General features: G+C 36.9%; 1 long non-coding RNA gene across 1 annotated transcript; it reads left to right on the plus strand.

The window, feature by feature from the left end:
* The first annotated feature begins 357 nt into the window (after positions 1-357).
* On the plus strand, positions 358-10,747 carry LOC148184490 (uncharacterized). Its single transcript, XR_015772400.1, has 3 exons — positions 358-553; positions 6,383-6,531; positions 8,954-10,747. It is a non-coding gene; the product is annotated as an uncharacterized LOC148184490 (long non-coding RNA).
* Positions 10,748-17,600: the final 6,853 nt, after the last annotated feature.

Below are 17,600 nucleotides of genomic sequence, written 5' to 3' on the forward strand. Positions count from 1 at the left end.
GGTGCTTTTACAAACCAACACTTCAAAAGTGGTGAAAAAAATCTATTTATGTATCAGTCACTCAGTAGCACAAATGGGAGACAAGACGTGTTATTCAACATGTTCTTTTCAGATCTATCCTTTTTCTTGGAGGTGCTGAATTCTTGCAAGTCATATGGAAGTTATGCTAGTGATCCACACTTGTCAAAGAGTAACTGCTTCTCCAGAGCCAAGTTATGACATCAGTGGCACCTGCCAAAATTTATAGCACAGATCAAATGTGGTATTCAGAGTGTGTACCCTATAACTGTCTGGTCATTCCTCGTGGTGTGTTGCGGACTTCATAAAATGAGATTGTGGGTTTGGGTTTTTTCCCCCTGCCTTTAAGCTAATACATAATAGTAGATGTCATCACTCCCAAATAAAAATGAGTGACGGATGAATAGATTTCATCAGTTATTCCTGGCAGTTGGAGTTCTCTTGAAAAGGGGAACCCAGGGGTAAAACTGACATTATCAGTAACCACTCAAGAAAATCATACTTTGACAGAAGAGGAAGCTACTATACAATCAAAGTAAGCATTTATATTCTTGTATTTTGGCCAAATTAAGATTTTCTCTTCCTGTCTTGATTATCTACCAGCCTAGATATACATCGGTATACATTAATTTTATGTTTTGTTACATCATGTGAATTTGAATAATGCTTTCTTCTTGTTCCCTCCATGACCTGGAATTCTATATGTTTCAGTATACCTTTATGAAAATTATTCTGATCCTATGTGATTTATAATACATAAGAGGTATCTGTCCACTCTTTCATTTTACTCTAATCATAATTTCAGTTATTAAGCTATTATTTGTTACTAACTTTTTTGGTATTGCTAGAACTTCTGTATTATACAAACACCTCAACTGAAAGGAAAACCACCAAAAAAAGGAACATGAAAGGGGATACTCATCAAAATTATGCATTCAACACATTAAATTTAAAACTTTTCAGAGCTTTAAACTTTTTAATAATTTTTTTACAGAGCACTATTAATGGGCTTTGAACTGTACTGTAGTAGATATATAATGCTGGAAAACATTCCATGCTTAGGCAAACAAACCCTGATGAAGGGCAAAAGGAATAGGATATTAATTAGTGTCCTGACAAAGATAAACCAGCTCATGGTCATGATATGACCCAAGGGACTGAGTCTAGTTAAAGATAATCTTTCCATTGTTTACAATGGTCACCAAAAAACCTCTGAAGTGACTGTGGAAATTCTTCCAGGAACATGCTTGTGTTCCATATTAAAATTGGCTGACTCATCAAATTCATTGAATGAGTTAAAATTAGACTTATCTCCAACTTTTAGAAAGTAAATGTTTTTAAGTTATATATTTATATATACATATTAAAAATATCATTCTTGTTAAAGACTTTGTCCTTCAGCAAAAAATTTTAGAAATAAATTTTGGAAATATTCAAATATTGTTTTACATTACTGGTTAAAACATTTTCCAATAAGGAAAAATACATAAGGTAATTTTCTTTTTTTTTTTGCTAGCCTAACCAATTATTCTTTCAATTATGCATAATTCAGACTAAAAATCACATTGGTATTTTTCTTCAAATATGTTCAACTAACAATTTTACTGAATGTATTGAAATACTTCTCACTAAAAAGTAAAATAATAAATATTTTGCCTACAATTCTGTCTGTACAGAACACTGAACTTTTAAGGCCATGGCTAGCTTAAGACACACATTAAATAGAAAGATTGTAAAAAGGTAGAAAATTCCTTCTAGGACTTTAGGAAATATTTTCTTCTCCTGCCTGTTTATTTCACATAAAGGTAACTCAAAATAATAATTTTGTTCAAAACATCAAGAGCCATTTCTGACTCTTAAAATTTCTCCAGAAAGAGTCCAAAGTAGAAATTATGAAGTGTGCAGAAGAGAAATTACTTGCATTGAATATTTTTTAAAACTCCTTTTTGTACCTCAGCAGAGGTAGGTTGAGATTACAGTAATTCAAACTGTGCAGACCAGGCAGGGGCTAAGACCAGAGCTTTTTGAAACCTACTAATTTAACACCTTGCCAAAGCACATTCAGATGAAGATCAGATTGAATGAGAGGAGGTTGTATTGCTGGATGTTTCTATGCCAGTTTTGTGCCAGTGAACAAAATTGTGCATATAATTTACAGCTAGAAGCAAAATTTCCCCCCCCTTGTATGGGATAAATCTGTAGAGGGAAAACTGTTCTTCATTCACACTTCAAACCTCCATTAAATTGGCTCTGGGACATGACCTGTCAAGGAGAAGCAGAGGGCCACGTATCAACCTCTTCACTCTTGCGATCAGGAAGAGGACTCAAGAAAATGGCCTAGTCAGGAGAGGTTTAGGTTGGATTATCAAGAAAAGGCTCTTCATGCAGAGGGTGTTTGGGCACTGGAACAGGATCCCCAGGGAAGTGGCCACAGCCTGACAGACTGCAAGAAACATTTGGACAGTGCTCTCAAGCACATGGTGTGACTCCTGGCGATGGGGCTGTGCTGGGCCAGGAGCTGGACTCAATGTGGATCCCTTCCAATTCAGCATGTTCTGTGACTCTGATTTTGCAAGTTTAAAACAATGTATTATATGTAGGTGCTATCTGTATTTCATGAGTGATTTCCTGTCTTACAGATTGCTGCATGGCCCTCTGATTTATGGTTTGATTATAAATGTAGTAGATTTATCTTCCACAATGCCATTAATTTTGTTTTAACAATTACTTCTTCTTTTGGACATTCTCCATAAATTAATAATATGTTAGCATATAAATTAATTTCTGTAAATGATGGATGCTGTAAAGACTCTTTTGTACACTCTTAGATGTTCTTGACAGTTGAGGCTCAGAGCTACCAAATGCATAAAGCCACTTTAACCAAGATCTAATTTCACCCTTTTTTAAGTGTTGTTTTATCAGCTTGACTCTCTAAAAATGCAGTGAACTATATTTTATATGGGCAGGTAGGACTGCAAAACCCATATAATCATACTTCCTCCCTATCTTAGTTGAAGATTTAATAAAGGACTCCATCTTGCACCAATCTTATGCACATTTTAGTAACCCTTCATAGACAATATATTTCAGAAAGTTTTATAGCATAAACTTTCAGTTCACAAATGATACTTATGATCTTTGATCCAAGTCTTCTGTATGAATAATTTTAAGTGAATAGAAGTATAGTGCATGCTCTTGGTTATTTTACATTCATATCAATGGATAAACGTGGATAAACATGTTAAAACAACCTTCCATTAGGAGTCAGAAAGACACCTCCCTGACTTTCCTTTAATATTTCTGGAATGATGAACCTATTTTCTTTACTCACTTTCCACCCACACAAAACTGGTCAAGTGACTGTAAGAAAGTGTATTTCTTATTTACAGGGAGAACCTAATTGTTCTACTTGTTACTGAGCTCTGAGTTGTCTGAGTGAAGGAATCAAGGACAACTTTGATGGTATTAAGTCCAGGTGTCAGTGTAAATCCACTGTATGTTATTGGGACACCTGTAAAAGAAAAGCTCACACATGAACAAAACATGTTATGTAGAGCAATAATAAGGGTTTTTTTTTGTATGCTTGTTTGTTTGTTTATACAAAGGGTTACTCAGAAATCCAAACTAAGCTTCTAAGGAGAATCTTTCAATTAGAAAAAAGAAAAGGAGATATTACAGTGCACATGAACCCTAGTTTCTACACCTAGATGTCATAATGCCAGTCTCAAAAATAGGATGCTTTCACACATCATACCATGAAAGAGATTGGCCAGCAATGTAGACAGTACAGTCTTCAAAAGTTTTACATCAAGAATCTGTCTTAACAAGGACCACAGTAATCCCATGTGAAATATTAACTGTCACTGACATTCCTAGGAACTAATACCAAGTGTTCTTGACTTGCAAAAAGTCACAAAGACCTAGCAAACTAAAATTTGCAGAAGTACCTCCATCTTTTGAGCACCTCTGAGATCACAGCATGTTCTTTTGAGTGGAGCAGCCAAATCTTAAAGCAGTCAAAACCCTCATGCACCCCCTCAAAATCTAATCAGTTTAATTTCGGATAAAGGCTGGAGACCCTCTTTGTACCATTTGGAGAACATCAACTAGAAGTTTTAATAATCATAAAAATTTAATCTCTAATTAAAGGTCAATGTGTTATGGCAGATTCTTATATGAGGCAAAGTATAATAGGGTTTGGAGGGCACATTGATTCAGTTTGTCAGCAACTTGCACTTGGCTTCTGAGGCAATGGGATAATTATCTGTGGAGTGTCAAGTGGGCAGCTGCTAGTGATAGAAGAGCCTCTAAATGGTGCAAAGACCCGTGTGACCTGCTGATCCAGGAATGATGAAATAATCAGATTCCATCACTCGCTGTAACAAGCTATTACCAGAGCATTTATTTTAACACTGCTCAAGGCCTATGGAATTAGGACACAGATAGGGCATGTTCCAGTGCATCCGTGATATGCATATTTTTTTGCAAGATGAAGCCTTAAATAATAGTATAATTTTGGGGCCTCAGAGTGAGACAAAACATTATTAAGATTACCCATATTCCTGTTTAGACCACATTCATTGCCAAACACAACACATTTAGCAAGAGGTGTTAGTAGAACTGTTGTACCCACACCAATGCAACAATTCCTGCTTATCACACTGTGCCACATCTACAGCATCCCCAGTCCACATCAAAGGAAGTACTAGAAATATGCTGTTTGTCTCAGAGAAAAATACCTGGTTTTTTTGGTGATACTGCAGGTTTTGCTGACCTTGCTCTGAAGAGGACCAATTTTCTAATCATACAGTGTACTCCGTCACACAGGAAGTTGTATTACATGATCTAATCAGCTCATGTTTATCACTCCAGTTGGGCTGTGCTGGTCTTTAAGCAACTGGACTTCTCAACAGAAAAATAATGTATCTCAAAGAGGTTTTTCTTTTTGTTAAGTAGTTTTTCCATTCCAGCCAGACCTGACACCAGGTTTGGAAAAATTATTTGTTATTACTGATCTTTTTAAAAAATTGATTCATAAAGATTATGACAAATCTAAAATATTCAATTTAGAAGATGCCTAGAACTTACTTATGTGTCCTTTAAATGTGCCAGGAGTTTCAAATACTGTATTTGATAGCAACCTTTCAGAAATATGCCTTAATTGTGTTACATCTGACTTTCTTTTTCTTTTACTCTGATCTTTCACATTACAGCATTGTACAAAGCAAAAGTTTCCTCCAAAAGATTGGCCTACATTAGCACAGTTTTTGTTGTATTTATCAAGAGTAGCTCATAAAGTGTGAAATCATCTAGGAAGAACATTCACAAATATGTATCAGGGTCCATGACGCATTTATTCATCACCATTACAGAGTAGAGTGTTGGCAAAACTATCTAATGACAGCAGAATATAGATAAACACAAGGGAGGAAAGGGATTTATTTCATAGCAACCCTCAAATTAAGTGCTGATCTAGTCATAGAAAACTCTGGAGTTTAGGTTTTCGGGGTTTTTCTTTCCTGTATCCTCCACTTCCTGGTGGGGCTTAGTGGAGGAGACTGATTCAGGAAATTGGCAACAGAACTTAACATTTCAAAGTACCGTTACAATCTGATAACCAACATAATATGGTAATATCAGCAAGGACATCAGACATGATGAGAATTTTAATGTTTAAATAACATGCATTTAGCAAGGACAAATTCACCTGTTTTCTGTCATTTTTATCATTTATTGGAACCAATCCCTGTATTTTAATGAGCTCTACTTTTAACAGTATTTAAGACTGAATTTTGATAAAATATAGAACAAGACCATAACAAGCTCCCCAGAGCTTTGCACTCTATGTGTTTCAATTCAGATTCATAACACCCTTGCATATTTTGTGCATGACATCATCTGGAGTAGCAAAAGGAATAATTTAGGAGCAATGCATTTTCCTGAGATAAAACATCAATGATCTGTTTTAAGAATATGGGAGATAGAAAATAGAAAAGTTCTTCACATCTAATCTGAAGTCCAGTGACAGTGGCACTATATTTGAAAGCATTTTTCACAAATTCTTCTAAAATTACTTAAAGTCTCACACATATTGACGCATCCACAATATTTCAGTGAACTGTGTCATGCACAGTTATTACTTGGTAGCAAAAATATAGTTATGCCATTCAGCTGTCACCCAAGGCCTGTTTCAATGCCTTATATTTTGGTTCAAGGCAGACTAAGCACCAGTTACCTATTCTTTTCAGGTGACATACTTTATTTTAATAGTGCTTCCTGAGAATGAAATTTCAAGGGGCTAAGTAACACAGTGTCTGCCTCAGGTCAGGCTTTTGACTGCTCTGACCTCCAAATTGCTTTTCAGAAAATGAGCAAGCATACGAATTTTAGATGCCATAGGACGGGTGGTCATGATGCGGAAGAGCTGAAGAACTTCTGGGAAAAGGTCATCCAAGAGCAAACTAAGCAACAAGAAGCTGAAGTGTCTAGGTTAAGCAAAAGTGCCCTGAACAAGTAAGTGGTATTTTTTCTTTTCCACAAGACAGCAAGGCATATCATCACGTGTTTTCAAATAAGGTAACCTGTTATTGTACTGCTTTATTCATAGCACAGATTGTGTTCTGGATCTTTGGCACTTTTTCTCTCACAGCTGCTTGTCTCATATTACCATGGCTCTTCTGCATGGAAACTCAGACACCCCTCACCCCTAAACCTCATGAGCATTCTTCAAAGGCCTTGGAGCATAGCCATGAAAAAATAAAGCACTTTGGAATTATGGCTTGTGACAGCCAGAAAATAGCAGGAATTTTACCTAGAACTAGTACAGCTACACAAATAAACAAAATAGTATTACATTAAAGGGACAACCACCCACCTAATCTGTAGAATAAAAAACCCGTGGCACCTTTTTCATGGTTAACAGCCCTTCACATCATATAAACCCAAAGGTAAAATCTACACAATGAGATTTTCCCATTCAATGGAAAAAGTGTTGCTATTTTGGGGGTTTGTTTTTAGTTTTGTTTGGGGGTGTTGGTGTATTAACAAAGCAGTATAAAACAGGGATTGCCTAGAGAAAACGATATAGCTGTATTGTGGTACAGATACTCTGCACAAGTGTGGTAGACTGCTTCAAATATTTGTTCAACTTGTGGCAATTCAGAACTTTGAACTAGGGTCTCCTGCACACTAAGTGAAAAATCCCATAACTACTAATGGACAGAAACAGAGGACAATAAATATGTCTCATGTGGTTTCCTTTTGTGCTTTCCTCCTGAAATTCACAAAGGTTTTCCTGCATAAACTTTTCTCAAAACTGGGACACTCACATAAACTAATTTGACTTCAGCAGATTGGAAGGTCTGCTAAAGGGCTGTTCCTTGGAAAATATTCTAGGTACTTTGACCTCAGCGCCCAAGAAGGAAGTACCGTCACAATTTAGATACTTGGAAACCAAGATCTGGGCAGGTTTTGTGTGTCAAAAAATGTGGACAATTAGATGTGGACAATCCTGCTTCCAGTATCCTACTCCAGCTAGTCAGTAGTATTCTCAAATCCCAATCACAAAATTGCTGGAGAAAAAACATATATGATAAAATCCAGGAAAATGGTCAGCTTCACTGGAAACATCACCCTAGATCACAAAAGACTAGCATGAGAACACAGTACAAACAAGATGCAATTTGTGGTTTAGATAACATTTTTGACTTCGCAAAGTTGAAAATGTTAAAAGCTTTTATAAGCTCTTCTCTGAAGAGAAAAAAAAGAAATGCAGTGAAAGAACCTTTAATATGTGTTAACAGTTATCTTAACTGACCCATCACAACTGAAATAGACCCAAGCAAGTTCCTTCAAAGTCACTCACCCAGTCAAAGCCCAAATTGTTCTATAATTTGAAAAAAAGTGATACTTTCAGGAGGTAATAGACACTTCCATTACAAAACATACATCTCCACTACCCCATGTAAGAGACTTTCGGGAGAATGACATGGTTTTACATATAGGCAAGTGCTCCCTTTGTGACATGCAGGAAACTGATGAGAAACACCAGTGGCAAATTTTTCCTAACTCATTGCACCTGTTTCTTGAGGCTTATCTATATGCATAAAAGAATATTGAAGACTAGGTTTAAAACACAATATAAAACCGAACTCAGAATCTAAGTGAACACAAGCAGCCATGTAGAAGAGCTACTCCTGAGTTACTCTCAGATGAAATCATAGGCTGCTGTTTTTTTCACCACACCAAAAGTAATTTAAAACCCCATTTATTCTGTGATGCCTTTGGCATTACCATATAATAACTAATCTTATAAAATTCCTGGGTCAGGTGCTTCATAACATTTCCTTCAGAAGACAACCCAGCCAACAATATCTTGCAGTGGTCCCTAGAGATTTTCTCTTCTGTTTTTACCGTACTAGTGTCTTGAAGCTATGTGGGTCCTCTTGCATGTGGCATCAATTCCTTTCATTAAACACGTACAAGGTCTGCAGAGTTGTTTTTGTTTTCTTTTTTTACCCAAAAGGACTTATTTTAAGTTCAGCCTGCTGTTGTCCACAGCATTTTACAGTGGGGTTGGGGGAAAAACTGTATTTTTTAATTTACACATTGAATGACCTTACTGCATAGGCAGTACTCCTGTGTGGCTTTGAGAATACCCCAGAGGAAAAACCAGAGTTCTTCACAGTGACAGTATTTCAGCAGTTGTTTGACTCATTTGGAATCCGGCAATGTCAACCACTGATAGTATCAGCACTATCCTTTTCTCCCCTGCATTCCCAATCTAGCAAGCTAGAGGGATGTGTAATTGGTAAATAAATACAGGACAAGTGCTCTGGTGATGAAAGAGAGGAAAGCTTCGACCCTGCTGAAAAGCCCTGGATACATTTGAAGGATTTGGCTCAATAACTGCTAAGCACTTGTGCTCTCTTTACAGACTTCGCCAGGAATGGACTCTGCGGCTGGAAGGTCGAGTAAGGCAGGTCCAGGCACACATGAAAACACGGGAAGAACAAATGACGCCACTCTCTATCGAGGCTCTTCCCTCACCAGATAAAACTGTTGCTTAAAGTTACTGTGCAGACACAGCAAGCCCTGGGCCCAATTCTGACCTTCTGCGTGTACCTGTAAACCAGCAGTTACACTGCTGAACAACCAAAAGATCAGATTCTGCCCATTTTCCAAACTATTTACTAGAGCTACTATTAAAGTACTATTAAAATTCAGTGCAAGAATAATGCCACAGGGGGAAAATAAGCACAAAGGGATAGATGAGAAGCAGACAACTCTAATTTTTCATGATATATTATTACTGTGATGTACCAGGATTCTCTTATGTAACTGCATTTCCAAGTGACAACAACTCACAGCTAGGAAAGAGGGTGGCTTGCTTAATAGGAATAATACATTCAGACAGCTGCATGCAAAATTGCACATTTCCATTTATACAGCTCACAGAGTCTGGCTTAATGCAGATGTAAGATGTACTGTCTGTCTTGATGAGCCACAGCAGAGGGAAATAAGGATTAGCCTGATCAGCCTGATTAGCTGGCCAGGAGGAGAAACAAATTCTTTAATGGAATGAGGGAAAAAAAAAAAAGAACTTTTCTGATCAATATATAAGAACATTTGCAGATCTTAATAATTAAATCAACAGAAAATTTTGCTTTGACTTTCTTGGGCTATGTAAGAAAAAGGCTACTGAGCCAGTAGTCTTTATTATGAGCCAGTCTGACAAACATTAGAGTAGTAAGAGCAAGCCAGCGTGAGAGTTTGAAGTAGAAGGCAGTGAATCATAACAGCACAGAAATGCTTTGCAAAGTATCACTTGCCATACCTGACATGCACTAATCCAAACAATTCCTGCATCTTCTCTTGGGTTAGGTGAAGCAAAACACAGAGTAATAGCAGTGTTCCCTATTTACCTATATGTCTGTGTATCTAAATACTAATCTTTTGGATTAAAGCACTTATTTGTTTTCTCTTCAAATAATCTTTGGTACACAAGAGAAGACTCATAATTCTAAGGAGCCATTTTTCTCTAGCTAAAGACAGAAATTTACTTTGAATCTATATTTATACTGAAGAAATAGATAGGAATACATTTGATATATTTCAAAACAGAAGGAAAATTAAACCATTTTGACCTCACAGAAATGCTTTTTTTATCCATTTAAAAAAATATTTCATGAAAACACAAAGTTTCACTGAATGTTCTCACTTTTACAAAGTGAAAATCTGACACAGAAAAAAATAAGCTGTCACAAAAATGTTGGTATTCCACGAAGGATTAAAACAAATAAAAACTTATAAAATGTTGTTCTGTTATTGAAAACTGAAGGGATCCATTTCTTTTCATAAAAACTGACACAAAAAACATGTAATTGTTTCTTTCAGTGGCCATTTTCATTAGAAAAGCAATACCGAAAAAATAATAAAGTTGTAGCTGCTTTTGCCCTGCAAGACTGGTTTTCTCTTCTGCATCCACTTATTTCCATTTATTCTCTAAAAAGTTCTTTCTGTAACTCAGTATCATAGTTTGGGCCAGGACAGAGTTGACTTTTCACAGTAGCTGTGACATATTGGAACCTAGAGCTCCATGGCCATGTGTGGGAGTCATTCTATACCCCCCATGCCATCTCTGGGACTAGGAAGTCCAGGATGCTTTTGGGAATAAGGTCGGAGTAGCTTGGGGTGGGGAACATTCATGTGGAGAAGTCATCAGCCATTTTTCATTGTCTTGGGGTTGGGCACATTGATCAGTAATTTTTGCATGTACATCACCCTCTCTTTGAGTACTTTTGTTATTAGTATTGTTTTCCTATCTCATTACTGCTTCCAGTAAATTGTCCTTATCTCAAGACACAGTCTCTGCCTTTCATCTGACACCAGATGCTTGTGGTTTTCTTTTTAGTGGAAGTACTAAATTGAGGAATATCATTCCTAAAATAAGACACCTAAGCTAAACTTCTTCTTTGGTGAGGTAGATCAAGCACAATCTCAGCTAGCTGCCACTTAAGCAAAAAACTTGGACTAGTTTGCTTTACTGTAGCCATCACTAAAGGACACATACATGGACTATTGAAATGCAGAAGTGTCAGATTCTCCACTTCTGAAAACCAGATCTATTAGCTTTGTTAGCTTAACCACTGATTTATGGTATTGTAATGCCACCTACATCAGTGAGCTTATCCCTACTCCATGTCAACATGACAAGAGAAGATCCCAGAGAAGCTGGCTCAGTAAGAATTTATTGTTCTTTTACACTTAATGTCAATGTTTTTATTTATTAGGAACACTTTTAGGACACTCTTTCTGGTTGTTTATGAAGTTATGTTAGATAGGAAAAGGACTACACAAGCAGATGTAATTCACAAAAACAAATTTCAGCACTTCCCAAAAACTACCTTAGCTCTCTGAGGAGTAGGTTTTCTGTAAGGAGCTCTGAGGGCATACAGGGACAGGTGAAATCACTTCTACTACAAGCAATTGGCATCATATTAGCTACACACCTAAGGAGTGTTGCAGGCATTGTTTACCTTCACAGGTGCATGGAACCTATTTCAGTTGTGAGTGGATTTCTGATGCAGCAAAGAGCGTGCATACCACAAGCGTGAAAAAACAAAATGCTCTCACACTTAACAAAAAACATCACTTTTTGCATTGCTCAAGTGCATATGCATTAGTCATGGTTACCTATTCTAACACACATTTTACATGATAGCCATAACCTGACATCCCCATGTTGATCATCAGGTGTTTCTGTTCCCAGATGCAGGTGTTCATCTAATTTTCACTGCTACTTGCACATACAACCAGACTGACAGGTATCAGGTACTAGAAATTATGAAGTCATATGCTGCTTGCAAATTGCAAAGATGAAGGCAGGCAGGAAGGTCGCAGATAATGTTTCATCATTTTGCTTTATTCACTGAATTGGTGTCATTCAAGCCTGAACTTAGACATTTCATACATAACTGAAAATGTTTACTCTGGCTGTCAATAAAAAAACCACAAACAAAAGTCAGTTCAAGTTGAATTGTTATATTTTAAAAAACTATCTTATTTATACCACCATTTATAAAATAGGATATTCAGTGAGCAAAATCTGTTAGGAGAGTAGGCCACTTCAACTAAATACTGCACTTTTTAACTCCTGTGTGTCTAGTTCCTCCATCTTTCCAACGGGTGCAAAAAAAAAATTAGATTACAGTAACTATATTAATAAAGTTGGGCTACTTATTTGAGAAGAGAAACTAATTGCCCAGATTTTTTTCCTTAAGGTTTATTAATTTGCCTAATAGAAAATGAACTGAATGAATATTGAATATAATGAGTTGAATAATAATCTGCATAATCAGTACCACCCTGACCCTATACTATCAAGACATTACCATGTCTTTCATCAGCACATAAACCCATAAACCAGCCCTGGCATTTGCCTAAGTCAGCAAACAACTAATTTTGTACAGGATAGGTCAGTGGCTGGTATTTTGGTCATGGGACTTTAACTTTATGATATATGATGCAATAGGTGTAGATCATGCACTTAAGCTGGCATACTGATGTCAGCTGTAGAGCACCCACTTGACATGCCCAGATTTATGTGCATGGCAGACATGGTGAGCACAATCTATACCCATTCACACTGTTGCTTTTTAAGTGCTGTCTGATCCAGGAACCAGTGACTAATGCCTGAGAAACAGCAGTTTGCTTTCTTAACCTGACTCTGAGCTGTGGCCAGTTGTTGAAGCTTGGCTAACTTAAATCAAGGCAGTCTAAAGGGTGACTGTAAACCACGTTACTCTGCAGTCTGACTTCATTTGGACACCATGGTAAAGCACTCACACAATCAGTTTTAGGCAGGATGCAGCAACTCAACACCTGTCAGCTGCTCTACTTGAATTTGCACTTAAATTCAGAGCAGGAGAGATATTTTTTAAGCTAAACCCTTGACTGTCTGCATGTACCACATACTGGTTTGGAGCCAATTTAATGCAGGAAAACCAGATTTCTTTCTGAGGAACCAAAACCAGACCAAAAGCTGTGTTCCAAGAGCACATGAAAGGACCTTAACCTCTAAGGATCTGAGACAAGCACTGTTTCTTCAGACAGTTTTGAGACACCTGCATAATGGGAATATTTGGTCTAACTAACCACATTAAATTGAGTCTGATGTAGCCCCTGAACCATGCAGAGTCTAATGTGGGGATGTCAGCAGCAGACGCCTTGTTCTACTGAGATGCTTGATAATGTGTTCAGTCACCTGCTAATGTAGACGAGTATAACCCAACCAAAACAATATAGATGGGATCAAAGCACAATAATACTTTTCATATAGATCTAAAGGTGGAGCTCAGCTGAGCTCAGGAATGATAATTTAATTAGCCATGTAGATATGCTAGCATGCACAACTAAGCACAGTTCGGTCAATTCACCCACTGGAGCTGCATGTGATGGAACAGAGCCTCCCTGCATGAAACTCAGAATAGATCTGGCTTCTGAAACGGTAAAACAGTATGTATGGTTCATTTCTACAGTTAAATGATAGCGATATGAGGATAATTACCAACTTTGTAGACCAAATGTTCCTACTAATTACAAACTGTCTGTGTCCTGAGGGATGCTGTTCTCTACATTGCTTAATAAACAGCACTTAACTGCACTGTAGTGTGAATAAGGAATAGTAAATCACATAAAAATATTCCTGGATTGAAAAAGGCATCTCTAGATAAACAAGAATGAACCAGAGAGTATCTCTAGAAAGTGTTAATATTTCCTGAGAACATTTCCATTTGTGAATTAAACATTACTATATTATTTATTTCTTACCAAGAACAGAATCTATCCATAATGTTATACTTTTAAGACTGAATGCAAAAATTCAACAGTCAAGACAGACAATTCAAAACTCTATTTATTACTCCCAATTCTTTCAGATGTCTATATTTATCTGTGTGTTATTTAGTGGCCAGTGTTTTAACATATTTCAAGCCACAATAGACAGACAGCAGGGAAAATTCAAGGTCTGAAAATGACATGCTGACAAAATAACTGAAAATGGATTATACAACCAGGGAAGCCAGACTTAACAGTGGGGGATCATGTGCTACCTCCATAATTAGCTCTACGTAACTCAAACACCATCCCTTAAATGAACTAATATCCTACTAGCATCTAATGGAACGTGAGAGACTGCTAGTAGGCAGTGTCAGTGTTCAGACTCAATGACAAGACTTCAGTGGTTCATAATCAGGGTCACTGTTTTTTTCCATAGCAAACAACAGCAGCATCAAGGAGAGCTACAGTACTAATAAAAAAATCATCTGACAAGAATCAAAGGGGCAGAAAAAAATTCAGTAGCAAATCTGAATGGTATTATATTTGATTTATCTATTTGGACAATTCCTTAAAAAATAGTCCCTTTGAGTTAGATTTCCTCTATGACTGTAGTACATGCACAACATGAATGTTGGTGCCATTTGATCAGAACTGTGACTTCACAATGTATGTCGATGATTCAGCCATAAGGAACAATTCAAAAAATTGAATTAATACTGAAAAGTTCTTGCTTCTATTAGATTTGGTCCCTAAATCAAAAGAATCGAATCTGTAAAATACTGATACCAAAAGCTTAGTCTGTATTGTCTCTCCACAAATAGGCAGAAGAAAATTATGTTTTCAAACAGAGTTTGCTATAGCTAATGCTATTTTTCTCCCTCTGATGCGCTATTCCATTTAACAACTGCATTATTTTTGTTGAGGGTTTGAGGTTGCAGTACTATGCAGGCTATGAATCTAATTAGGCAAGGAAAACACAACATTACTAGGGTGGTCGGCAGTGTTATTTCTGAAAAACTTTTTGAAAAATTACCTGTGTTTGTCCTGATGTCTTTTTTTTTGTTATTGTTTTCCTAGCATGATGGTGATTCCACTGCAGCTTCTCTTAGGGGAACTTTTTCTCTAAGATTTTTATTGGTGTTTTTATGAATCTTAGTAAGTGAACAAATCGACACAATTGTTCATTTTTACACGTAAAAAGCTTCAAATAACAATGTTGTCTCATTAATTACTGGATATCATTTCAGCAGTGTTTCTGTTATAGTTCAATTAATGATCAAGTGCTAATTAATGAAACGATACTTTCCAGCTTTTGGATAGCACTTGGATTTACTGATTTTGTTGATACTGCCTCAGCCATTAAATATGTATTTGTAATAATAAGACTAACAGTCACTGAAAATAAGCCCTACAAGCAATAAGGGCCATCTAATCTAAAATATAAGAAACAGCAGTTATTATCCACCATCTCAAATGAACACTTAATAACCTGGAACTAAATCCCTTCAGGCTCCATTTATGATATGTACACACTTCTGCTACAGTGATGAAAAATATTCCATTTTTCCAGAACTAATGACCCCTCTATTATATGTACTAGAGGACTGTGGAATGAGTCTATCAACAAACTAACAGAGTTCATACATTTTTGGAAAATGTTATGCCTAAATCCCAGGAAAATTTCAGTGCTTCCAACTTATAAAAAGCCCTTTTGGAGCCATTTCAATCTTCTGTAGCATGTGTTTGGTGAAGACAATTTCTGTACATGCTTTGTTTATTTTAATTTTGGTTACCTTTGGCCACTACAGTTAATGAGGAGCAATGCCTAGAAGTAATTAATATGTAACACTTCACTATGTTCAGACAAAATACTATTATCCCATGGGATGTTTTATTGCTTTAATTGGTGGATGCAGTTAAAAATATCCCTTTATCTTATTATATGAGTTTTATTTTTATTACAGGGCACCTTTGGAGAAAATCTCAAAGTAGGTTCAGACATATCTTACAGCTTTACTGAAGAGATTTTGACAGCACTCCATTAATGTATCACTACAAAAATTAAGGATGCAGAAAATAAGTATACCTTGAACTACTTCAGCTGCTATATTTATAGTTTAACTTGAGCACTGCTTTTACATACTCTGGAATCACCAGGGAACACAGCCAGTCCTGACAATAAGACTAACGTTTCTCCCAGCAAGCTAGTCTTAAAAAATACAGTGCTGACTAGTCCAAATACTGCTAGATTTGAGCTATCATTTTCAACAAAAGTCAGAAAATTTGAGCAGCTCCACTGCCTAGTTCTATCTGTGCCATCTTTTCTTTGAGGTATTTCTTATTTGCAAATGCTGGCACTTCACTTTTAAAGGCTGCCACCCAAGTCCAAATTCTTCTGGCTGACAGTCCTCAACTAGCCTTAAGAAAATCTGGTATTTATGCTGGCAAGTAGGCAACAAGAGTGCACAGGTAGGCTGGAGGACTTATGAACAGAGGAGTATCGGGTTTTTTTATGTTGTCAAGGAAAAAAATCAAAATTGGAATTGGGAAAAATATGGCATTCTAACACGAATTCTAGTCAACTCTACTGAATTCTAGCCAGGCTTCAGGAGTGTTTTTCTGGTCTGGCATGTAATTTCTACCTGTCCTAGTTCTCCAAGCTGTATCTCCTACACTGCAGAGCAATTCCTGACTTGCACATATATATATTTCCTAACAAGAGAATTCTACATGGAAGATTTGATTCAGAAAATTATTTTTTAATCACTAGAAACATATAGAAATAAAAGTAATCAATAATGCTTTTTGATACACCAAATTACTCCAGATTAACATGTTGATTAAAATGTAAACCAAATTAAACACATACATGGGAATATTACCTGCAGGAAACAGTTTTTCCGCTAGCAGCATTAAATCAGTTATAAATGAAATAGTGAAAGCCTTCCACATAGGGGACTGGAATAAAGCTAAAGTTAAAGATAAGGGTTTTGATTCCAAAGAGAAGTACATGCAGACATACTATCTTAAATGCTTCAGCAATTCTAATCTCAGTTTTAGGAAAATGTCAGTTTCTAACACCCCACGTCAACACAGTGAGCATACTCTATCTTCTGGTGTCTTAATATTTGGTGTTCTGAACTATTTCACCAGGCTGCTTCCTCCAGGAAGGAATACATCAGAGTGCAACACCTGCTAGGGAATGTAAAACACCGATTCAGCACATCCCTAGCAACCTCAGGCACACAGGTTCTAGGAAGCTCTAAACACAAAATAAAGCTGCTTACAGAGCAAAATATTTTAATATATTATTTTGGTGCATTTTTCATTTATTTATGGAGGATATTAATGCAGGGTATGGGGGTCTGTCAGAGGACTAAGGACAAAGAAGGGACATTTAAGCCCCGGCAGTGGCAAGTTCAGTCTGGAAACCTCAGGCTGGAAATAAGTTCTGCATTTTCCTACAGGACCTGTTTTACACCTCCATTCTGTGTCACTGAGGCTGACTGTGGAGTAGGGCAGGGTGTGCTCCATCATCTTCTCCAAATTCTAAAGATCTCTGCAAAAAGGCCATGAAAGATGGAAGATCACCCAGACAGCTGCCTCCACAGCTGACGCTCTGCTAGCAGAGCTAAGAGACAAAGTGACCTCCTGGCCTCACTTTTCATAGCCTTTCCAAGCTCCGTGAAGCTGCCCTTCTGTTATTGAGAGCAGCAGCAGCAGCCCACTAGGTCTGTAACTGG

Source organism: Pseudopodoces humilis, chromosome 4 (genome assembly GCF_049639895.1).
Source record: "Pseudopodoces humilis isolate 2021_Gansu_Grassland_sample_001 chromosome 4, ASM4963989v1, whole genome shotgun sequence".
Classification (NCBI taxonomy): domain Eukaryota; kingdom Metazoa; phylum Chordata; class Aves; order Passeriformes; family Paridae; genus Pseudopodoces; species Pseudopodoces humilis.